This window comes from Leuciscus leuciscus (assembly GCF_965113295.1).
Source record: "Leuciscus leuciscus genome assembly, chromosome: 14".
NCBI classification, from domain to species: domain Eukaryota; kingdom Metazoa; phylum Chordata; class Actinopteri; order Cypriniformes; family Leuciscidae; genus Leuciscus; species Leuciscus leuciscus.
In genome coordinates, this window is record NC_138738.1 from 24,090,563 (window position 1) to 24,113,720 (window position 23,158).

A 23,158-nucleotide genomic window follows, 5' to 3' on the forward strand; every position below is an offset into this window, starting at 1 on the left:
GTTTAAGTAAGGCAACACCTTTTTATGTTCTGACAGAAGACCCTGAAACCATGCGCGAACTAGGGGACCATTATCACCTAGCACTTTTTCTGGAGTATCTGCAATTCCACTGTACACTGCAGCTACCTGACAGAACCTCTCAGTATATGTGACCAGTCACGGAAAGTAGGGACACAAGTCGGTTCTGGGGCATTTTGAGTTATTCACATATTCTGAAAGTGTAGTATTCAAGCTTTCCAACGATGTGTAACACATGGAAATCTGATAATATTTGGAGAAGTTGTGGCCATTTGAAGGTAGGCACTCAAAAAAAACCTGAAATGGTAGAAATCTGCTTCTAAAGATTGCCAATTGTTCTCACCTCTCTCTCCTGCTGGGAGTGACAATAGGGCTCATTTACATCTCATTAAGATAAGTCATACCCCCTGTAAAGCTCCCCCGTCTCCCCCTCCCCCCTGAATGTACCAATTCTACAAATTCTCTAAATAAAACATCTCCAGTTAACTGGCAGAGCATTCATTTCGTTAATTTTTTAAATAAGATACTAGCGCTGAAATGTGTTTTTTTAAATCAAGTGATCAAAGTGCTCGTTGCCGCGGCGATCGCAGATACAGTGAACGGGGCTGTGTGGCTCGCGCGCACACTGCATTGTCTTCACTCGACGCGCGCTTCAATCCGTTGCGTTGCTTGCGGATACTCTCTATTCGTTCTGTTGAAATAACAAAATAATTCAAACGTTTGCGTGTCCCTGCTTGATATACAACCACTGATGAACATAATCGTTTTGATGAGAGAAAAAAACTACGAGAAAAAAAAAAACCTATACAAGGGCGGATTCGAACTCTCAACCTCTGACACTGCTGGCGAACGCTCTACCAACTGTACCATTCATATGCACGTTAATCACATAGGCGGATCTATATATTGACACTGACAACATGTATTAGGCTACATCTCAAATTAAACCCCATGTAACCTATTCTTTAAATCGATTGCTGGACATCGTAATGTTATTGGCGTCCATCTTCATTGAATTTTGAAATCAGATAGAGCCGGCCAGAGCGCTGCATAATAAGTAGCCACGCCGGCTTCAGTATGGAAATACACACCGACAATGACACGCCCCTACTGCGTGCTAGAATCTCCGAAAAACAAGCTGATTTCAACATCAAAATGTACGCTTTTAAATATACCAATACTGCTATCTCAAACATGGAGAGGCTTCTTCGTGATCTCAACTAACAGATTCTGCAAAAAAACAGTCCACTTTTTCGACCAGTCCACTTTCGGTCCAACAATGTCCTTTAACACTTTCAGAACTTCCTCTCTCAATTCATCTTTACTGGCTTGTTGCAGTTCAGAATGGTTTACAGCACTTTCAAAATCATTGAATTCTGACTCAGTCAAGATCTGTGATATTAGCTGAGTGACTTCAGCTAAAGTCATATCATAGAGCCGCATCTTTTTGGACAACTCTCTGCTAAACTCAGAAAAATTTCTTTGCACTGATGGTAAACTTTCAGAAATTCTCTCAATATCTTTAGGACCTAAAGATGATTTGACTGCTTGTGGCTGCAATATGGGGGTTGCAAATGAAACTGTATCAATACCTTTTCCCTGAGGCTTTTGTCTAGCTACGCACACTTCAACTGCATTTACATCTGCATTGACATTGTCCTCTATACTATCAAAAGACTGTAAATCAGGATAGCTTTCATCTGACTGTTGGTCTTCTAAATCACATTTGGTTGAGGCTTTGTTATGGCCCACCTTTGTCTTGGCCCACCTTTGTCTTGAGACAGGACATGTGAGTCTGCAATTGTTTGTTCTGATCGTTTAACGTAGCAATACAACGAGCTTGTTCTTGTGCAATGGATAAGCTAAATTCTCTGTGACAACAGATAATGGCTTTCACATCGTTCTTGCGAATACTTTCTCCTAGTACCTTCTTACAATCTTCAATTGACCACACTTTGTCGGCATCAATGCTAAATATCTTTGTTAAATTCAATCCGACTTGCTCAGTCACGATGGAGTCCATGTGCTCTGATAACAAAGACTTGAATTCACTATCTGTTAAAGGTGTAGCTAGTCCAGCTTTCTCAGTTGTGGGAATCAGTCTAGTACTTTTCCTAAACATTTTGTGAATTTCTATGTTACCACACAAACAAACACTAAACTTCTCTCTACTGTCTTACAAACAGAGGGTACAATCTTATTAGCACATGACGCTAATCTTCTCTAGCTTACAAAGGACAGGCCTTCTCTAGCAAGAGGATACACACAATATTAACATGTAACTGTTAAACTTCCCTGCCTGAACAACAAAGGATAAATTTCATCTCTAAAAGACAACTTTAGAGGATAACTTAGTTAACAAAACCCTGCAGCTGTTTGTTAACTACTTCTCTGTCGTCGCAGAGGAAAACTATTTTGTACTGGTCTGCAAAGGTTCTTTGAATGGAGTGAAACTCACCAAGTCTTTCGTTTGTAGAGAAAGATTCCGTCTGGAAAAATTCAGTCTTTGAGATCTTTTTGGAGCTTGAAGTTTTCAATCTGGATTCAGAAGATTCAGTCTGGAACTTAGTCAGGCTTTGTTGAGATCTTTGAGCTTGAAGTTTCAAGATTCAGTTTCCTTTTTCTCCATCCGGGTCACAGGGCACCATCTGTTGGAAAGTTTTCTTTTATCGAAGCAGAGACCAGGAGACAGTTGGGATCGCGTTCAACAGAAGTTATTCTTTATTGAGAACTCTGCTGTACGTGGCTGCGGTTTCGTCCAACATAATCTAAAGTATGTAACGGTACATGGTATCTTATAGGCATTTTAGGAGGAGGGACTTTTGGGGGTGGAGACCTTCTTTTTACAAAGTATGCAAATACAATATAGGCGTCAGCTCGTTACCAGAATTTCCGCAGCTCTGATCTCATCAGCATAACAGTGATCCAATCAGCCTGACTAGATCGCCCATACATTAACATTATCATAGAGACAAAAGCACAGCTGTACATTGAGCTTACTGGTCAGGAAATGCATAAGGACAAAGGGTGAGGGTGAGAGTCTCAGGAATTTACTCATTTAGAGAAACAGGAGGAAATCTCTTGATATAACATTCATAACAGCTGCTAAACTTTCTCAGTTTATATTGGAATCTAAATTAAAACCTCAAATGCTAAAATCAGTATTCTTCACTGTGATGTTATGTAAGGAAGCATATCTGAAATAGATTCTTAAATTTGTAACCCTTTACTACAGACTCAAAATCCAGGGGCTGTCGGAGGGCTAGCCAGTTTTAAGGCAGCTAGCCATGACTTGAGGGCTGGTTTCCTTGTCAAAGGTAGCCTGTGAAAATGTATCGTAACCCCAGCTGCCTTAGCCCTATACAGTTCATTACTACAGCCAGGGGCAATACAGTATGAACCCCCCCTAGACCTGTTGGTTTCTGTTTCCTCAGCCATGTCAGCTAGCCTCAGACTATGTACATGCTATGGCTGCTCTGCTAGTGTTGGTTAGCAACGGAGTAGCTTACCATGCCAGTGACGTAGCCGAATGTTGAAATCCAACATGGCGCCGCCCGTGTAACAACAACAACATTTTCAACGTACCATTTTATCCCTTTTAACAAATTCTGCCATTTTAATAATTGTACCAATGAGAATAAATAAAATACATCTGTTATATCACCTTTACTCAAATTCCAGTTCAGTTAATCTTTAAGGGACATTGTTCACAAGCTGTTTTATTGACATCTTTCCGTGGTTGAAACACTGATTGAGTGATTACATAAATAATAATAATTTGTTTTAATAATTCAATAATTATTATAATTCAAAGCGGTTTACATATGGAAGGGGGAAATCTCTTCAATCACCACCAATGTGCAGCATCTACCTGGATGATGCTACGACAGCCATATTGTGCCAGATCGCCCACCACACACACCAGCTTATTAGTGGAGAGAGGACAGAGTAATGAAGCTAATCAGTGTATATATATATATATGGGGATGATTACGAGACCATGATGGACAGAGGCCAATTGGCAAATTTGACCAGGATGCACGGGTTAAACCCCTACTTTTTTTTGAAGGACATCCTGAGATTTTTAATGACCACAGAGAGTCAGGACCTCGGTTTAACGTCTCATCTAAAGGACGGTGCTTTTTGACAGTATAGTGTCCAAATCACCACACTGGGGTCTCAGCTCGAGGTTCAGGCTTTTTTTTGTTCATTAATGAAGTCATCAGCAACTAGTTGACTTCGATTCGGCTTTCATCACATAAATGTAGAACAAATCTGAAGTTGTTCAACCCTTATGTTCTACCATTGGTTCGTGGCGATTACATATTAGGTAGATGTGCATGGAAGCTCCGCCTTCTTTCACATGGAAATGTTTTTCCAGTTAATTTCTCCTGTTCAGTATGTTGAGGTCAGACGTGACTTGCGAATGAAAGCATGAACACACTGTAGAGCTGCTGTAAGCCCGTCTAAATCGGTCTAATGGCGGTTTCTGATAGAACGGGTGAAGGTCTCTGTGCGTTACTGTCTTTCCGTGTGGCAAAGTAATTTAATTCCATTTAAGCTTTTTTCTGACTCCATTTTATAAAGACCTCGAATTTAGGTTAGACTGCCAATTGGTTATTGGTCAATTATATAATAGTTTAGCAATACATTTGATTGTTCTATTTAAAGGGTTAGTTCACCCAAACATGAAAATGATGTCATTAATGACTCACCCTAATGTCGTTCCAAGCCCGTAAGACCTCCGTTCATCTTCGGAACACAGTTTAAGATATTTTAGATTTAGTCCGAGACCTTTCTGTCCCTCCATTGAAAATGTATGTACGGTATACTGTCCATGTCCAGAACGGTAATAAAGACATCATCAAAGTAGTCCATGTGACGTCAGTGGGTTAGTTAGAATTTTTTGAAGCATCGAAAATACATTTTGGTCCAAAAATAACAAAAACTACGACTTTATTCAGCATTGTATTTTCTTCCGGGTCTGTTGTCAATCCGCGTTCACAACTCCGCAGTGACGCTGCTGACGTAAGACGCTGCTGACGTAAGGCGCTGCTGACGTGTTATCTGGTGCGCCCGAGCTTCGTTTACAGTCTGAGGGAGACGCACGCTGTATTCAAGCTATTCTACATTGTTTGTATTTTGGTATTGCTATATTTTTTATATAAAAATTCGCTCGGGCGCACCAGATAACACGTCAGCAGCGTCTTACGTCAGAAGCGTCACTGCGGAGTCGTGAACGCGTATTGACAACAGACCCGGAAGAGAATACAATGCTGAATAAAGTTGTAGTTTTTGTTATTTTTGGACCAAAATGTATTTTCGATGCTTAAAAAAATTCTAACTAACCCACTGATGTCACATGGACTACTTTGATGATGTCTTTATTACCTTTCTGGACAAGGACAGTATACCGTACATACATTTTCAATGGAGGGACAGAAATCTCTCGGACTAAATCTAAAATATCTTAAACTGTGTTCCGAAGATGAACGGAGGTCTTGAGGGTGAGTCATTAATGACATCATTTTCATTTTTGGGTGAACTAACCCTTTCACTCTTTATTTTTATATTTTACCCGTTCATTAGGAAGCTATGTCTCAGAGAGTCTCGTGCCGGGCGTTTACGCGGATCTCATGAACACAAACTCGCCAGTCTGATAGATAACCAGAGGTTATGGCTAAAGCAGTTCAACAATGCTGCATACACGCTTGCTATTCTTAAAAATCCTATTGTTATACGGTGTATAAGCTAAAGTCCCAAAAAGTCGGCGTGTTCCTTAAGATAATTCTGCTTTAAAGCTTGCCATTTACCTTAATAGTATTTTTATCTCAAAATTCCCCACAGATATATATTTTACAGCATGTTAAAATTGCAGCTGTTGGCGGGTGAGCAAAAACCTATTGTTTTTGTTTGTCCCTTTAAATGCAAATGAACTGGTGCCTCTGGCCCACTTTCAAGAAGAGGGTGGAGCTTCAAGGGCTCATGCTGTCAAGACAATTTCATCTCATGGAATGAAAATATCAGAACAGAAACTCTCAGTAGCGGTGTTCAGATCGAACCGGAGTCGAACAATGATGCCTAAAGAGCCAGAGAATATATGCTGCATGGAGATAGAACAGGTGTAGTTTAGTTTAATTACAGTTATAACTTATTTGTTATATGAACACAACAGTTGGTACAGATCCATCCTTGAGTAACAACTTTTTAGCAAAGGCTGCTTTGTACTGACACTCGTTCACAAAGCAGTCTGGTGTAAAATGATTTGCGCAAACATAAACGCATTTAGGTAGATTGGGGGGCACATTTCCTTCAAAAACAAAAGTAATCCACCGCGTGCGTCTTCAGCAGCTGAGATGTCAGGAGTAAATGATGAATGCTATGTTCATTCTTACATCCAACAACAAAACACATCAATCGCTTAGGAGACATTCTTGTCTACAGCTGCTCCGGCATCAAAACAATGGCGGACTGTGTACAGCTCACTCAGGGCGGGTCTATGCTAAAACGGCAGTGTCAGTCAACAGTTGTGGGAGGGGCTTTTGCAAAAGGACGCCACATTGCCCAGAATCTGAAAATGGCTTATTCTGAGACACTGCTAATGATTTATGGGGATTTAAAAAAATAGCCCTGAGTGGATTATCATTATACGGTGGTTGTGTACACATACTGCCAACACACATTTATGTTCAAACACCATGTAAAAGTGAATTTTGCATAATAGGTGCCCTTTAAGCTATGTGTTGCTTATTTTGTGTAACGCACTTTGAGAATCTGCTTTTAAAGGCGCTTTATAAAATAAAGATTATTATTATTATTATTATTAATTGAATTAAATTGAAAACTCATTTTTGTTTTAGAACAAAACCCAATTTGCTCTGTGTCAAGCTTCTCACCTGTGTGAATTTAGATCACAACTGTATTTTGAGCATGGCTTTCAGTTGGAATCCCAGCATCTTGTGGATCATGGTGTCCAGACACAGGCCCCTATCCTGTGTTTCTCATCATCCCACAATCCCAAGCATTACCTCCCTAAGCCTTCCTCACCCACCCATATGAGACCTCACTAATCTTCAAAGAGACCACACCATTGGCTCCAAAATTAATACCCTTAGTACAGCATGTGCACCAGGAAAAACCTGATCTGTGCCCTTTTTTTGTCAAATCCCCCAGTGTAGACAGAGCCCCACTAGCAGCAATGGCAATAGCAGCACAATTAAAGATTGTTTCCAAACCATATAAAGGTAGAGGACATACGAAGCTAGAGGACATACAATAAATTGTGAACCTCAGCAATCAAGTCAATAAAATAATGTTTGGCTTCTTTGGTTTTCTGTATAGTTGTAAAAAATTATAATTTTTTCTGATCGCATTTGATACTGCTAGCAACACATAAATAATACATTGCACCTTTAAAGGGCACCTATTATGACCCTTTTCACAAGATGTAAAATAAGTCTCTGATGTCCCCAGAGTATGTATGTGAAGTTTTAGCTCAAAATACCAAACAGATATTTTTTTACAGCATGTTTAAATTGTCATTTTTTGGGGCTCAGAAAAACGAGCTGTTTTAGTGTGTATCCCTTTAAATGCAAATTAACTGCTGCTGCCGGCCCAGGGGGCGGAGCCTCACAAGCTTGCGCTTCAGTCAGGACAATCTCATCTGATAATATCAAAACAGAAACTCTCAGTAGCGTGTTCATTTTGACTCGGAGTCGGACAATAATGCCCACAGCGCCAGAGAATATATATTGTATGGAGATTAAACAGGTATAGTTTAGCTTAATTATGGTTATAACTTATTTGTCATCTGCTTTTATCCACTATTAATACAAGCCTGCTGTAGCAGACCTCGTCCGAATGATGACCAAAATATACTGATGAGTTCAGTTAAGTTTATTGTACATCACACAAAAGATGAAGCGTTAGTTTTACTCCAGAGAATCACTGTAAGAACAGCTAAATAAACACAGTATAAGATGTGAGCATTAAAGTCTTATCCATAAACTCTCTCTCTCTCCCTTTCATTATCATGGAACATACACAGCGAAGTACACAAAACACTCGTTACAACTAACAGCAAACAAATATATACACACCTTTTCAGTCTGTGCTTAATAAACTGGTACACTGTAAATCCGTAAAACTATTCGATGAGCTGTCATAAAGTGCGCGCTCTCACTTTCATTTCTGCCGTGGTCAGTAACGTTAGTCCTGTCGCTCCGGAGAGTGTAATCTGGATCACGAACAGTTGGTACAGATCCATCCTCGAGTAAGAACGAGAGTAAATGAAGACTGATATGTTCATTCTGACATCCAACAACAAAACACCTCAATCGCTTAGGAGACATTCTTGTCTACAGCTGCTCAAGCGTCGAACAATGGCGGACTGTGTCCAGCTCACTCAGGGCGGGTCTATGCTCAAACTGAAGTTTCACTCAACAGTCGTGGGAGGGGCCTGCACAATTCTACGTCACATTGCGCTGAATTCTGAGACAGTGCTTATGATTTATTGAGATTGTAAAAAAACCACTGGGCGGATTTGTATCATTCTAGGGTGGTTTTGCTCACACACTGCCAACACACATTTATGTTCAAACACCATGTAAAAGTGAATTTTGCATAATAGGTGCCCTTTAATGTTAATGTTTTGTTATTATGTATGTATAGTATGTGTAGTTCTTATGCATATCAGAAAGGGCTGTCAGTCAACTATTTTTTTAAACTGATCAATTGTAAAATTGTTCAATGAACACATTAATTTCAGACATTTTAATGAAAAAAATTAAATAAACAGCCTGTGTAATAGTTAGTTTCATGGGCTATTATGCTAGCCTGGGAAAACCCAGACAACTTCCGGCAAATTTAGATTTGCTCTGCAAGTAGTCTGGCAAAGAGCCTATTCAAGCCCATTTCTAATCCCTCGAAATCGCGGCACCAATCAGAAATGCTGGGGCGGGCTTTACACAATGACGATTGCTCTGAATGGTTTTAGGTCTATCCAATTGTGCCCAGAGGCATTTGAGCGACGTTCGTTGGTGAAGCGCAGCAACTTTTAAATGCATTATTATATTAAAATTGCAAACACATGAGGACAGTCTCCATGAAAGACCCACTGGCAGATGAACGTGCTACTACATTTCTCTCCGAAACGGTAGGAAATGAAATTAGATTTAATAGAGGATTTTAACTGTGACAAGATGATTGACAGGGCAGTTTACGTGACAGGGTGCACGCGACAGATCCGTCCGATAAAGATGACGAAGTAGTATGTCCCAAAGCTTGCCTACTTTTTTGCTACACATTCAAAAGTAAATACCTTTTCACAAAAAGAGTACATACTTTTATGGCGTAGTGTAACTTAGGCGAATTGGGACGCAGCATATGGCTTTACACGATGACGATCACTCTGATTGGTTTTAGGTCTATCCAATTGTGCCCAGAGGCATTTGAGCGACGTCCGTTGGTGACGCCGCTTTGGAAATGAGTTATTAATGGAGCTTTGCCAGACCATAACTCAGTTACTACTGAGAATGGTCTGGTTTTAACCAGGCTACTATTATGCATTTATTTATGAATAATATTGAAACTAAATTCATCCAATATTAGTTCATCCCATTTCATTGTTTAATGAATATTTCAATGAATTCTGTCATAAATTAATAAATTTCACAGTACTGTAACGTAAATTACTCTGGGTCAATGCGAATTAGCTCAAGAATATAGGGAATTTGGGAAATATTACTAATCATAACTCATGGTCATAATTCATAAATCGCATATACATTACTTTATCAATTTTCGGAAATACCTCGTTCTGTAACTGGTCTCGTCATCGGTCATATTCGTCCAGCGAATAAATGTAAGACTATCACAGTTAAGAAGGAGTATCCCTGTTTACAAACTCCAAGAAAGTGTTATCTTCTGGCCACGAACATCAAACTTTCTGAGTTTATGAATTGAAAACTACTCAAGGTAGTCTATAATATCGAGCTTGTAGCTTAGATCTTTGATTTCATTGACTTATAAGGTGGGTTTTCACACACAGAGACAGTTAAAGTATAAATGGATTTTAATAGATGTAAACTAGAGAGATTATATGGGCTACAAATATAAACGTACGTAAGAATGCAAACAATAAAACAAACCAACATTTAACCAAACATAAAACATCGCGTGGTCAGAATAAATAGAAAGAAAGAAAGAAAGAAAGAAAGAAAGAGAGAAAGAAAGAGAGAAAGAAAGAAAGAAAGAAAGAAAGAAAGAAAGAAAGAAAGAAAGAAAGAAAGAAAGAAAGAGAGAAAGAAGAGATAGAGGGTAACTTAATTCACAGACCTAAGAGCTGGACACCTGAAATCAGCTTTTAGAGAGAGATAACGTTACTTGCAAGATTCTGTGCTCTTTCAGTGTGGTGCTGAAGAGGGGGCGCGCGTGTGCGCGTGTCCGGCTGGTTTGCGTCTAGCTTCGTCTTCTGGGTCGTTTCGCAAGACGATGTAAAGGCTCACTTGAATTTAACGTTACCGAGAAAGTTCCGATCATTTCCCTTGTGGAGGGGAAAGGCGAGTAGGAACTTAGTTGCAAAAGAACGGCAGCTTCTACAAGACGCGAGGGTATGCGTCCCAGAGGAGAAGGCAAGGCCTGTCCAGCTGGTTGCGTTGGGAGGAGAAGCGCTGCGCGTGGAGAAGAAGATGATGAGGGTTGAGAGTTGAGAGCAAACTGAAAGTTTGGACTTTTATCAGTGTCCCGTGAGCAGTGTCCCACGCCCCCTTTTTCGTGGCAACAGCGAATCGGATCTTCTGATCTGAAGCGGGAAAGAGGTTTCTTTGTTTGTGAAGAAACGCCTACTTTGACTGTCATGTGAGAGATTGAAAATAACATTCATATTTAGAAATATGGTATTTCCTGGAATAAATGCATATTATTGTACTTTGCAGTCAAGATTCGACTCAGACATGTTTTTCCCATTACATTGACACCTCGAATGACGTTTTTGCATGAGAGAAATACAGGGTTACATAATTTCCTCATAATCACTAGCATAGTGATTTTGATTATCATAATAACGTTGCATAGATACCTCAGACATTATCTGGCCAATTATACACACATAAAAATACATATCAAAAACATTGCTATTGGATCACATGTGTGGAAATGTCAGTTTCAAAGTCCGTGTGTGTGTGTGTGTGTGTGTGTGTGTGTGTGTGTGTGTGTGTGTGTGGAGTATCTGGAATGTCACGAGTAGGGATGTCCCGATACCACTTTTTCACTACCGATACCGATGCCGCAGCTTTGGCTATTTGCCGATACCGATATCAATCCGATATTTTTATTTTATTCTTGAACTAATACTACTAATATATGGAAAATATATGGAAGCACTTTGCACAATTAGCCACATAAAAACATCTCACTCAAATGGAGAACAAATACTTCTCCATATAGTCCACAACAACAGTTGATAATGAAAGACTGCCACCCTTTATTCAAAAGACCTTGAGATATGTTTGTTAACCTGAATGAATTTAAAATTAATTTGCTATATTTCAGATCAATATATTTGTTTCCTTAAAATTTTAATTAACTTTAACTTTATTCTCATCTGAATTATAAATAATTTATTTCTGTATAAAATAATACTACCATTAAAAACATGATTTGATTTTCTGTTTTATTCAATGTAGAATGTGTAACTTAAAAATAAACAGATTTGTGCTGTTTTAGGACAAGAAATGAAAACCAATGCAATATGATGAATGTCCAAAAGATGAGATCATTTTTGCTTTTAAACTGTGTGTGTGTGTGTGTGTGTGTGTGTGTGTGTGTGTGTGTGTGTGTGTGTGTGTGTGTGTGTGTGTGTGTGTGTGTGTGTGTGTGATTTTGGGTGACAGTCAGTTTGACAAGAGTTTACAGTTTGACAAAAGCACAATGTTGTGTTTTACACAAATATAAGTAGGCTAAACACTTTTTGCCGTTTTAATGATGTCCTGTATGAAAATGACGGAGTATGTTTTTATGTTTCCACTGTTCGATCGCGCCCGTGCCTCTCTCTCTCTGACACACACACACACACACACCAGCATTGCAATCTTGACATCGCAGCCTGTTCATTTTGCTGCGTTCACACCAAACGCGAATAGAACGTCAAATTCGTGTCTATCGCGTCTAGTTCGATGCTTGAACAGTTTGAATCCATTCGCGCGTCCAAAGCTCTGTGTAAATCCATGCACCGAACGTACGTTCAGTACGAATACGTACCGTTCCACCCCTAATGGGTATCGGATCAAAGGTATCGGATAATTTTTTTTTCTCCCCTCCGATATCCGATCTAGCGTTTTGGGCCAGTATCGGCACGATACCGATGCCGTGGATCGGATCGGGACATCCCTAGTCACGAGTCTATAAAGTCACGGGGAGTTCACGCTGAACTGGGGGGGATCCCAGTCACACTGGGCTGGTGAATTGCCCCGTAGGGAGTAATAATAACCAGAGCTCGTCTTCCTAAGGACAAAGAAGATGTGTTCGACACCCTCATGATTCACTTAATGTGAAAAGCAGCTGGCCGGATGTCATTGTTGCTACAGTACCCATTTCAAATACATGCATTTTGACCGTTTTTTTTATCTGTATGCTTTTAAGAAGGAATGGAATGGGCAAATGGTGTCAGATTTCGTCCTGTTTTTTTTTTGTTTTTTTGTGGAATGGTTTGTGTGAGATTGTCCTCAGATTGAGCCAGAGATGTCCAGCATGTGTTGAAGCCCATATAAGGCTGAAACAATGGTCATTATTGTTAACCTGATATAAACAGCCCTATTATTTACAGTTTGTCATGGCTTTTCCAAAATGCTGATGTCAGTGAGAATGCTGTCTGATGTGTACACTCCATTCAGATTTCTCTTCCTGAATCCTCTCTCTGTCTCAGCAAAAACATAAACTTGTTTTTGTGGATGCCTATATGTCGAATTGTGGATGTTGATTAAGTTAAAGCTACAATATGTTAAAAAAATTCACCGCTATGGGTTGCTAACCTCTTACAATAACAAAGGCGTAGGTTGATGACGCATAAGCGGAATTATGGAACTTGTTGTCATGCTGATGGATCTAATATTTTTTATGGATGAGTGAATACATTGATGTTTTTAACATGCTGTGGTATGAAGCATGGCACGATTGCTAATGAGAGACAGATATCAGCGCAACACGCAAGTCCCTATAAAGGAATTCCTATAAAGGAATTTTCCTATAAAGCGATTCCTATAAAGGAATAAGGACATTTAATTCTTCTGAACGTTACCCGCTAGTGCAGAATTACTACTCACACAGGTCAGTTTATTTGACGAATTAAACTTGTGAGGTAACGCAGCGCTGTTTCACTTGGTCTACACTATCACACTAAACTGCATTTGAGTGTCTTGACAGTTATAATGTTATTCTGTGTGTTAGTTTAAGCTGTTAGCTGTATGAGACTAGCAGTAAGCTAGATCAACATTAGAATAACATTCTGATCATATTCTAACATTTAATCATGTTGAGCTATTTAACATTGATTAGTGTTATGTACATTTGCTCACCTGTCTAATAAAGTACATGCAAGAACAGCATCTCTGTCAAGTCTAAGTTAGTGTCAGCAACTCGAAAACGCCACAGCAATATTGATCCTCGTTTTAGTTCTCCTTTTGTCCCAAAGTCTGCTTGCCATGGTCCATAATGTTTGAACGAAACAACAACAGCGTGAGTGTGCCGCTAGACGTAACGCAGTTGTCCACATCTGTCGCCATGGTTACTTTGGCAGTACGAGCAGAAACCAGGGGTAACGCGGATATTACGTCATTGACAGGCGACAATGACCAGGGACGAAACATTATTTAAAATAGGAATTTCTCTGACAAATTAAAAATCTTTGGGAACTTTTGGGGTATTGTAAGTACACAACTGCAGGAAATATATCACACTGTGCAGGTGATTTTTGGATATTTTGGAGGGAGAGGGAGAGGGAGAATGACTGGTGTTGTTTATTGTAAGTGTTTGTTGCCATTTTGGACTTGTTGCCTTCCACCTGCACTGTCTATTCCTCTGTCTCCTCCTCTAATGGGCCTACCCTTTTCGCCACCTTCTCTGGGCCAGCATCCTCTAACCTGGCCTTTTTAGGGGACTTTCCTCTGAGGGCGAATAAGAGGATGCTTAATTGTTTTTTACCTGACATCTTTGAAAGACAGATGCAATGATTAATGCATCCATGACCAGGATATAATTATAAAATATGACATGATTTTAAAAGTGACCTATAACATCGACTATGCAATAAACTTTTATTTATTTAGTGCTAATAAAATTATTAAGCCTATTTGGAGAGAGAGATGTTTATAATGTGACAATATGTCAGTCATCATGTGATAACGAAAATATGACTAGGCCTAGACTATTTGTTCTGAGCAGGTGTTGTCAGAGAACAGGCTGTAAAACTGTTGGCTAAGTTACAGACAGTCATGAAAAACTGATGCTAATTATCTGGGAAACATTCTCTAACAGCAGTCAAGTTGTCACTGTTTGTGTCAAACAAGTTGTGAATTTGTTGTAACATTAAAACAGGAGATCCTGTGCTTACTCTGCTCAAAGTGATGCTCGGAGTGGTTTCCTCTGTGAACGAAACTTTCAGAAGACTGTAGCAGAATCACATGAACAATTCCAGGATATGCTTTTTTTTTTCATTGGTTGTTGCGTTAAATCTTACCCAGATACAATTAGTGATGCTCCGATTGATCGGCCGCCGATCATGATCGGCCGATATTGGCAAAAAATTGCTTGATCGGCAACCCCCAAAAGCGCCGATCAAAAAAGCCGATCACGTGACGTAAATAACTCACGCAACTTTTCCGCATGCGCGGCAACACAACAGCAGAGCAGAGCTTGCTTAACAGTGGCAAAATGAGTTCTCCAATGACGGCAATTCAATGGCAATTATAAACGAGCGCACAACTGATGCTGGCGCGCGCGGTAAATGACATTCGCGAGAGGATAAGAGATCTACGCGCGAGGAAACGGGAACTCGCGAGCTCATTCAAACCCTGCGCAGGCGCATGACATCTCTGCCCTCGCGCGCACGCATGATCATTCCCCACACTCTCGCGCTTGATCTCCTCTCGCCTGCTGATTTTGCTCGCTCGAACCCTTTTATTTTTGGCAGTCGAGGGGCGGGACTTACTGTTTTAATAACCTCAAATGTCATTGTCATTATTTTATTTTTTGGATCTGATGTAGTTAGTTCCTCAACTACATCCATTGTAGTCTGCCTGACCCCTCTTTGTTTTGAAAAATTATACTGTGCCTTATTTGGAAAAGGTGGCCTACAGTAGCCTTATGTTATCTTGTTTTCTAACTACAATTAAATAAATATTGGTGGTTCTTCAAGATTTTCTTGACTCTAGCATATTTCCATTCTGTGATCGGCAGTGATCGGCAATCGGCAGATCATGATTTTGGTAATCGGTGATCGGCCCCAAAAATGCTGATCGGAGCATCACTAGATACAATAGTGCTATTTTCTGATTGGCTATTGTGTAGCCCCTTTCTTTTTTTTGATAGGCTGATAAGTGGCAGGGTCAACTAAGAATTCCAGGGGAGACGCGCTTTGATTCCTGCCGGTTCCATAGTGAGAGCCAGATAAATTTTGGGCGCTGCGGCATATTAAATATAATAATAATAATAATAATAATAATAATAATAATTTGTTACATTTATATAGCGCTTTTTCTGAGACCTCAAAGCACTTCACATAGAAGGGGGGAATCTCCTCAACCACCACCAATGTGCAGCATCCACTTGGATGATGCGACGGCAGCCATGTTGCGCCAGTACGCTCACCACACACCAGCTTACTGGTGGAGAGGAGACAGTGATGAAGCCAATCAGTATATGGGGATGATTAGGAGGCCATGATCGACAGAGGCCAAGGGGCAAATTTGGCCAGGATGCCGGGGTTACACCCCTACTCTTTTTCGAAGGACATCCTGGGATTTTTAATGACCACAGAGAGTTAAAATATGTTATAAATAGTTTTTCCGCGTGAGAAATACAATGTGTGGCGGGAGTGCGTGACATAAGACCAAAATGAGTGACTGTCACGGTCGATGCGTGACACTTGAGAGCCCTGAAGATATTTTGAAGTATGTAGGTAACCAGAAAGTTGATGGACCCCATTGACTTCCATAGTAGGAAAAAAAATACTATGGAAGTCAATGTACAACATCAACTGTTTGGTTACCGAAAATATTCTTCAAAATATATTCTTTTGTGTTCACCAGAAGAAATTCATTCATAAAACAAATATGAACTATTGCTTTAATGTTACATTTTAAAATGTAAATATTATTTTAGAAAAGTATCTGGAGCGGAAAACCAAATTTAATTTTACCTCAGATTTTGCATGCGTTCGTTGTCTCTGTGGCACTTGCGGCTATAGAGATCAATGTTGTTTTCGTGACGCATCTTTTTTTTTTATGACGATAACGCGATGATGACTAGCTAAAAATGGCTCTAAGGTGACTAAAACACGACGAGACGTTTTCGTTGACGAGACGAGACGGAACGAAAATGATTTTAAGTCTGACGTTCACAATGCATGTCATTTCTGCCTATTTTGCGTGAAATCTGTCTGTTTTGAGCTAAAAAAGTATCAGCAATGCTGCCGCTTCCTATCCTTGTTTTGGGTACGCCCACCACCCGGCTGCCGCCATGCCGCGCACCAGATTCCACACAACAACACTGCGGCTGCGGCTAGTCACTCGCCACACATCTTCGATATGAGGCGCCGGACTGGACAAAAGCGAAACGAACTGCGCGAGCGAGCGACAGTGCGCGAGAGAGACCGAGTGTGTCTGCGCGCGAGAGAGACCGAGTGTGTCCGAGCATTATTTTAGTATGCTAATTGGTACAAAGTAATATATAATTATTATATAACTTAGATTATAACATAAATTATTATTTAACTAATTATATAATAAAGCCACAATTGCCAAAGTAAGAATGTTTTTATTCCTGGCTTTTTTGGAGTAAAACAGTGATTCCACTGTTACCACTTTATCTGTGTGTAATGTTGTAGTAGCTCAAATTGAATTGAGTTACAACACTCGAATTGCAACACTTGCTACAACCTGTCAAACCTAAGCCCATTTCCAATACTTTTTAACCTAAATTAATTTGTTAAAGACTATTTTTTTTTTTTTACCAAAATTGACTAAAACTTGACTAAAACCTTTTTGTGTTTTCCTCGACTAAAACTTGACTAAAACTATCAAGTTTATAAGTGACTAAAATGTGACTAAAACTAAAAAGCATTTTCGTCCATAAGACTAAAACTAAAAGGGCTGCCAAAAACAACACTGATAGAGATATATGCTTATGCCTGCAGTTTTAACACACAAATGTTTGTTTTATTATTCATACCACAACAATAAATGTCTTTTATAGAAATTTTATATCAAAATAAAAAAAATTTAAGTAAAAAAAGCAAACTGTCTCTTCATTTTAAATGAATAGCATTATATTTGTGTCTGGAAACTTGAAAAATGTGTTTTATTGGTGTCTAAGAAAAGTTAAAATATCTATAGGGGTGTGCCATATCATACCGTCCACGATAATACCGGTATACATTTTTACATGATAAAAAAGTGTCATATCGTGAAATCACTGATATAGTGACGCAATGACGTATGGCGCATTACGTTCCCTAGCACGCACAATAACAACACCTGTCTGAGCGTGAGAGCAGCAAGTCAGCCTCCAATGACGACTTAGTACCTAAAAAGGAGCTACTTCAATAGTATTTTAATAATTCCCGCAGGTCTACCACTTATAATGCGGGAAATTCCCCCTCAAACATTGATTTTACAAACCGCGTGAGTGTTCAGCGGTGCCGTGTCTTCTCTCTCTCGCTCTCAAAATGGGTTGCACAAGTCAAGCGTCAATACCACACTCTTGTGTTTAGCAGTCAGGACATGACGGAATTGTCTTTTGTCACTTGCATCGTAACTAAAGTTTATCATTTTCACTTCTTTTTAAGTCTTATCAGTTTAAACATTTGCGATTTTAAACTATTCAGTACTTTCGCACGCTCTCGGAGAGATGTTTACTCTGCGTACATACATACAGTAAAGCCGTCTCACAAACAGCTCGCGAGTAACAAAAGTTCTTTTTCGCGGATTATATCGCTTTAACGGGGGAAAAAACACGCAAAATTTTGTAAAAATTCCGGTCATGGTTAGTATATTCGTAAACAGTCGGTTATGTCTGAAATAAGCATAAAACGCGTGTGACAGTGTGACAGACAGTAAAACAGTAATGGATCCGGGCACTAGCTCTAAAAGTGACAGCAGCCATGTGTCTGTCATTAATGTTGTTATCAAAACAACAAAAGATAGCTTTCATTGTAAGGAATCAGAATTAATAGCCTATGTATTTAATTTAGTCAGGACTCAGGACTAGTGTTATTTTACATTTGATTACCTTATTCAGTTTCTGTAGTATTTCTGAATAGTGTTAGACCTACCCAAAAACTTTTCTCTTTATTTGTATCTTTATTATTTTGTATATATTTTTTGCTACTTTTTTCAATTTAATTCAAAGATTGAAATCAAGCTTCCTTGTGTTGTGTAAACTCTTAAAAACAAAATTACCCAATTGTAAAAACACAATGAGTGAGCAAACATTTAGGTGAGATAAATGTAATAAAAAAAATTGTCTACATTTTTTTTTTTTTTATATCTTCATAAATATCATTATCGCAAATATTCTTGAAATATCGTGATATAATTTTGAGGCTATATCGCCCACCCCTACTATGTATTTATCCGACCGAACTACAAACTTCCCACTGATGTCTGTGAAAAAGGGATGCGCTCGACAAGCTTGCACGTCTGTGTCGCTGCGCGATCAATCCACTGTGCGTTTTTCACTTATCAGCTCACGCAGCACCGTTATATAAGTGTTACTATATTTTGTTTCATATTTCACTTATTAGATACATTTACCTCATAGACAATCTTCTCTTTTATCCCCATTATACTCTTTGTTGTCAGTGTTTCTTTGTCTGGACACAAACACTGTACACACTCTGCGAGCATTTTTATGAGTACACGCGCGCAGTATCGGGCATGGTACCGATACTGGTATGTGTGTATCTAACGGCGATCTCATAAATCAAAAATCCAAAATATGATTAATGTGGTTTGGAATTGGTCAAATGTGGCAAAAAAAAAAAAAAAAAGATCAGAAAATGAATGTGCCTAATAATTCTGTATGCACTGTACATGGACATAACTGGAGTAGCCAGAGCGAGTTGAATGACGCTTTAAAAAATGATGTTGTTCCATTTGCAGAATTACCGGACTTGCATCCTTCCGTCCTCGGGAGTTTGTTCTCCTGAGTCAAACTTGTCAAGTCCAAACTAACCAGGACGCAAATGAACTTTGCGTACTTGATATTGAGAAACGCCCCAGAGGTAGGGGCTCTGATGGCATTGTAGGGGGTGTAATTTGTAGGGGCGTGGTTTGTAGTACTGTCGGACGCAGTCGGACAAACTTGTAAATAGTCTGTCTGGTGCGGTTCAAATGAGTATATAACTGAATTTGTGCTACCTTTTTTATCTTTGGATGATAACTCAAGGTTAGTTTCACTTTCGCTTTTATTTCGTCACTGCATACACAAATTTTTTCCTCCTCGTGTTTGAGTTCTCTTTGCCAGTAGTTTACAATGTGCAGTAGGAAATGACATACTTTGAAGTGCAAGCTAAAAAGCTGACTGGCTGTTGTCGCGCTTACAGTGCATCCATAATTATTATGCAAGTAGATATTCTGATCATATTTTTTAGTTCCCAAGCACATTTTACCCATTCCAAACCACATTAATCTTGATAACTACTATTAATTTTGTATTTAATCATTTATAAGTGATATGTAATTGTTACTGAAGGCCGGAAGTGAAAAACGCTTTATATTCAGGTGTGCATAATTATTAAAGGGATACTCCACTTTTTTTGGAAATAGGCTCATTTTACAACTCCCCCAGAGTTAAACAGTTGAGTCTTACCATTTTCGAATCCAGGCGCTGCGTCATATCATTACGCCTGCTGCACCCATGGTACGGCAGCAAAGTTTCTTGATTATTACGCAGGAATTAGAGTATAGTTCCTAGCCATAGCAGCCTAGAAAATCGCAACTTAAAATTTTCCGTCGGTCTTAGTACACGATGTAACTACAGAAGAGTAAAGTTTTAAATAGGAAAAATATCGAAACTCTTTGGTCATTTTTTTGAGAGATGCTAATGGTCCTGTCCGATTCAATGACCGATGCTAAGCTATGCTAAAAGTGGTACCGCCAGACCCGGAGATTGGCTAAAGTGAGCCTATTTCCAAAAAAAGTGGAGTATCCCTTTAACCCTCTGGGGTCTGAGCTGTTTTCTGGCCCTGGAGGTGTTCTGACATGCTCTGACATTTGTGCTTATTTTTGTTACTTGTGACATTTTCATGGCTTAAGTCTGATTACACTGTATTTAGCACAAACTCTGCTACAATAATATATCAGCAGCATGTATGTAAAAGTTTGTAGTTTTGAGTTAATGACATTTATGCGTGGTTTGTGAAAATACAAAAAAAAATTGTCACTGAAATAAGGCCATGAAACCCATACTGATTATTTCTTCACAAGACTTTTGAAAATTGTATCACGTAGCCTAGAATATTTGCTCCAAAACTATGTGAAAATCATCCTGACTGCTCATTCAGATAAGACAATATATGGATTTAAAATTTGTAAGACGTGTTTTCTGTAAGAAAGCTTTATGCGAAGAGGCGTGATCACATCATTAATATGTATGGCTTTCACAACTGAGAAAGACAAAGACACTCCCCTAATGTCCTATTAGGAGCTATCAGGCCCTATCATTCTGAGCAACCTTGCACAAAGAATGAGAAAAAAAGAAAAAAAAAGAAGCTTTTAGATAGTTTGGATTTATTTACAACACAACATAATCCAAAGATACACAACAAATGACAAAAAAGCACATTATTGAACACAATGATCCAAAGACAGAAACCTTTGTGCCATTCCTAAAAACATTGTACATACCTTTCATTTCCAAGGTGTTTGATTTTCACTTTACCATGTTCATGTACAGAGACTCATGTGAATGTTGAAGTCAACAGGACTCATCCGTGGGGCATCTGGTCCCTGTAAAAAAAAACACACAAAAAAAAAAAAAATACCTTGAACATACTGATATCAAGAGAAACTATAGGGCTGCACGATTTTGGGAATAGATTTTATATTTTTCTGGTTAAAATTGCTTTTTAAAATTCACAGAATACACACACAAATGTTTCCAATAATGTATAATGAACACCAGGTTTGTTGTGCTTTGTAGGCGTAGCGCGCAGTGCTGCATAAAATAATAATAACAATAACCTAAGCAGCCTATAAATCTTCCAAAATATTTCAGTAACAACTACGTTAGAGAAAAATATATTGATTGTCATATGTTACTTCAAATGTTTCCATTCGTTATGATGATATGAAATGAGATTAGAGTAAAAACATGAAGCCTTTGTTTGGTGCGTTTTGCTTTTCAAACCCACAGCGCGCTCCAAAATATGATACATTCAAATGCAGAGCGCGCTCCAAAATATGATGCATTCAAACGCAGAGCGCGCTCCAAAATATGATACATTCAAACGCAGAGCGCACTTCAAAATATGATACATTCAAACGCAGAGCGCGCTTCAAAATATGATACATTCAAACGCAGAGCGCACTTCAAAATATGATACATTCAAACGCACAGCGCGCTTCAAAATATGATACATTCAAACGCAGAGCGCGCTCCAAAATATGAAACATTCAACGCAGAGCGTGCTCCAAAATATGATACATTCAATCGCAGAGCGCGCTCCAAAATATGATACATGAAACGCACGGCGCGCTCCAAAATATGAAACATTATGGTTACCATATTATACATATCTACGTTTGAGCAGATATCCACAAACACAGTATAGTAAACACGGGTCTAAATATTATTATATTCACCTTATATCTAGCAACAGTTCAACTGTAATGTGAAATTTATGCAACAATAACATAAACTAATAATTAAGAATTTCTTACCTTACATCTTTCTTGTCTTCAAATCGGGTTCTTCTAATTCTTCTGAGGTAAATCCAAGTGAAACAGCAGAGCACAGCACAAACACAGTCTTCCAAACTCGATGAAAAGCAGAGTAAGTTACCGAAGCCTCTTTGTTTTGAGGTAATGAGGGCGTTTACAGGTCTGCCTTCGTCCGCGTGGATCATTAGCATGTCAATCGCTCGTGTGCGTGGTCACATTAGAGTTAATTAGGACGCGTTTGAGAAACTGTACATGCCGCTGCTTTCATACGGATTACTTAAAAAGAGAATATTTGTTTTTTAAATAATTTACATACTTTAAAAATAGAGACTCCAAGCGTTGTATAGACATGCGTTTCAAGTCTATGTGACAAACATTCGCTGAGTTACAGGTCATTTTCTTTCACGTTTCAGAATGAGTTTCACATTGAGAGAGACAGCAGAACGCGCATCATGTTTATTTTCTTTGTTTTACGAAAAACACAACATTTTGTTTTTATTATGAGTGTACACAAATAAAAGAAGACATTTAACAGTTTTGAATTATGTACAACACAAGCATGTAAGATCAAAATCAACAGAGTATTTTGAGTCTCTTTTGCACTGATCTGAAAAAAAAAACGAGCCTATCACGCCGGCGCGATAGCCGACCTCAGGGGGTTAAGCAGGTTTTCTTTTACAGTTAAAATGGGCCAAAAGAGAGATTTATCTCACTTTAACTTATTTAACTTATTTATTCTGTTTCCTGTACAGGAATGTAGTCTTCTGGTCCGAGTCATTTGTTTGTCACATGACAGATGCTTAGGCTATGTACAGGAAATAGAAATTATTAGTTTACCTCTCAAGTCCCTACTTTAATTTGTTGTGACAGCTGTACACTATAATGGAGACACTAGACTAGATACTAAATACATAACAATGAGTTAATGAATGAATGTGCTTTTATTGCCGAGTGTGCTTGCACACAAGGAAGAATTCTTGATGGCA

The 23,158-nt window shown here is 38.9% G+C and overlaps 1 protein-coding gene and 1 long non-coding RNA gene across 6 annotated transcripts in view; both read left to right on the top strand.

Moving 5' to 3' along the window:
• The window catches only part of LOC309474331 (SEC14-like protein 1), a 332,477-nt gene that overhangs the window by 35,351 nt on the left and 273,968 nt on the right, over positions 1 to 23,158 (top strand). The window lies entirely within an intron of this gene.
• On the top strand, positions 12,605 to 15,682 carry LOC309474478. The gene is made up of 3 exons (XR_014197310.1): positions 12,605 to 13,139; positions 13,342 to 14,762; positions 15,552 to 15,682. It is a non-coding gene; the product is annotated as an uncharacterized lncRNA (long non-coding RNA).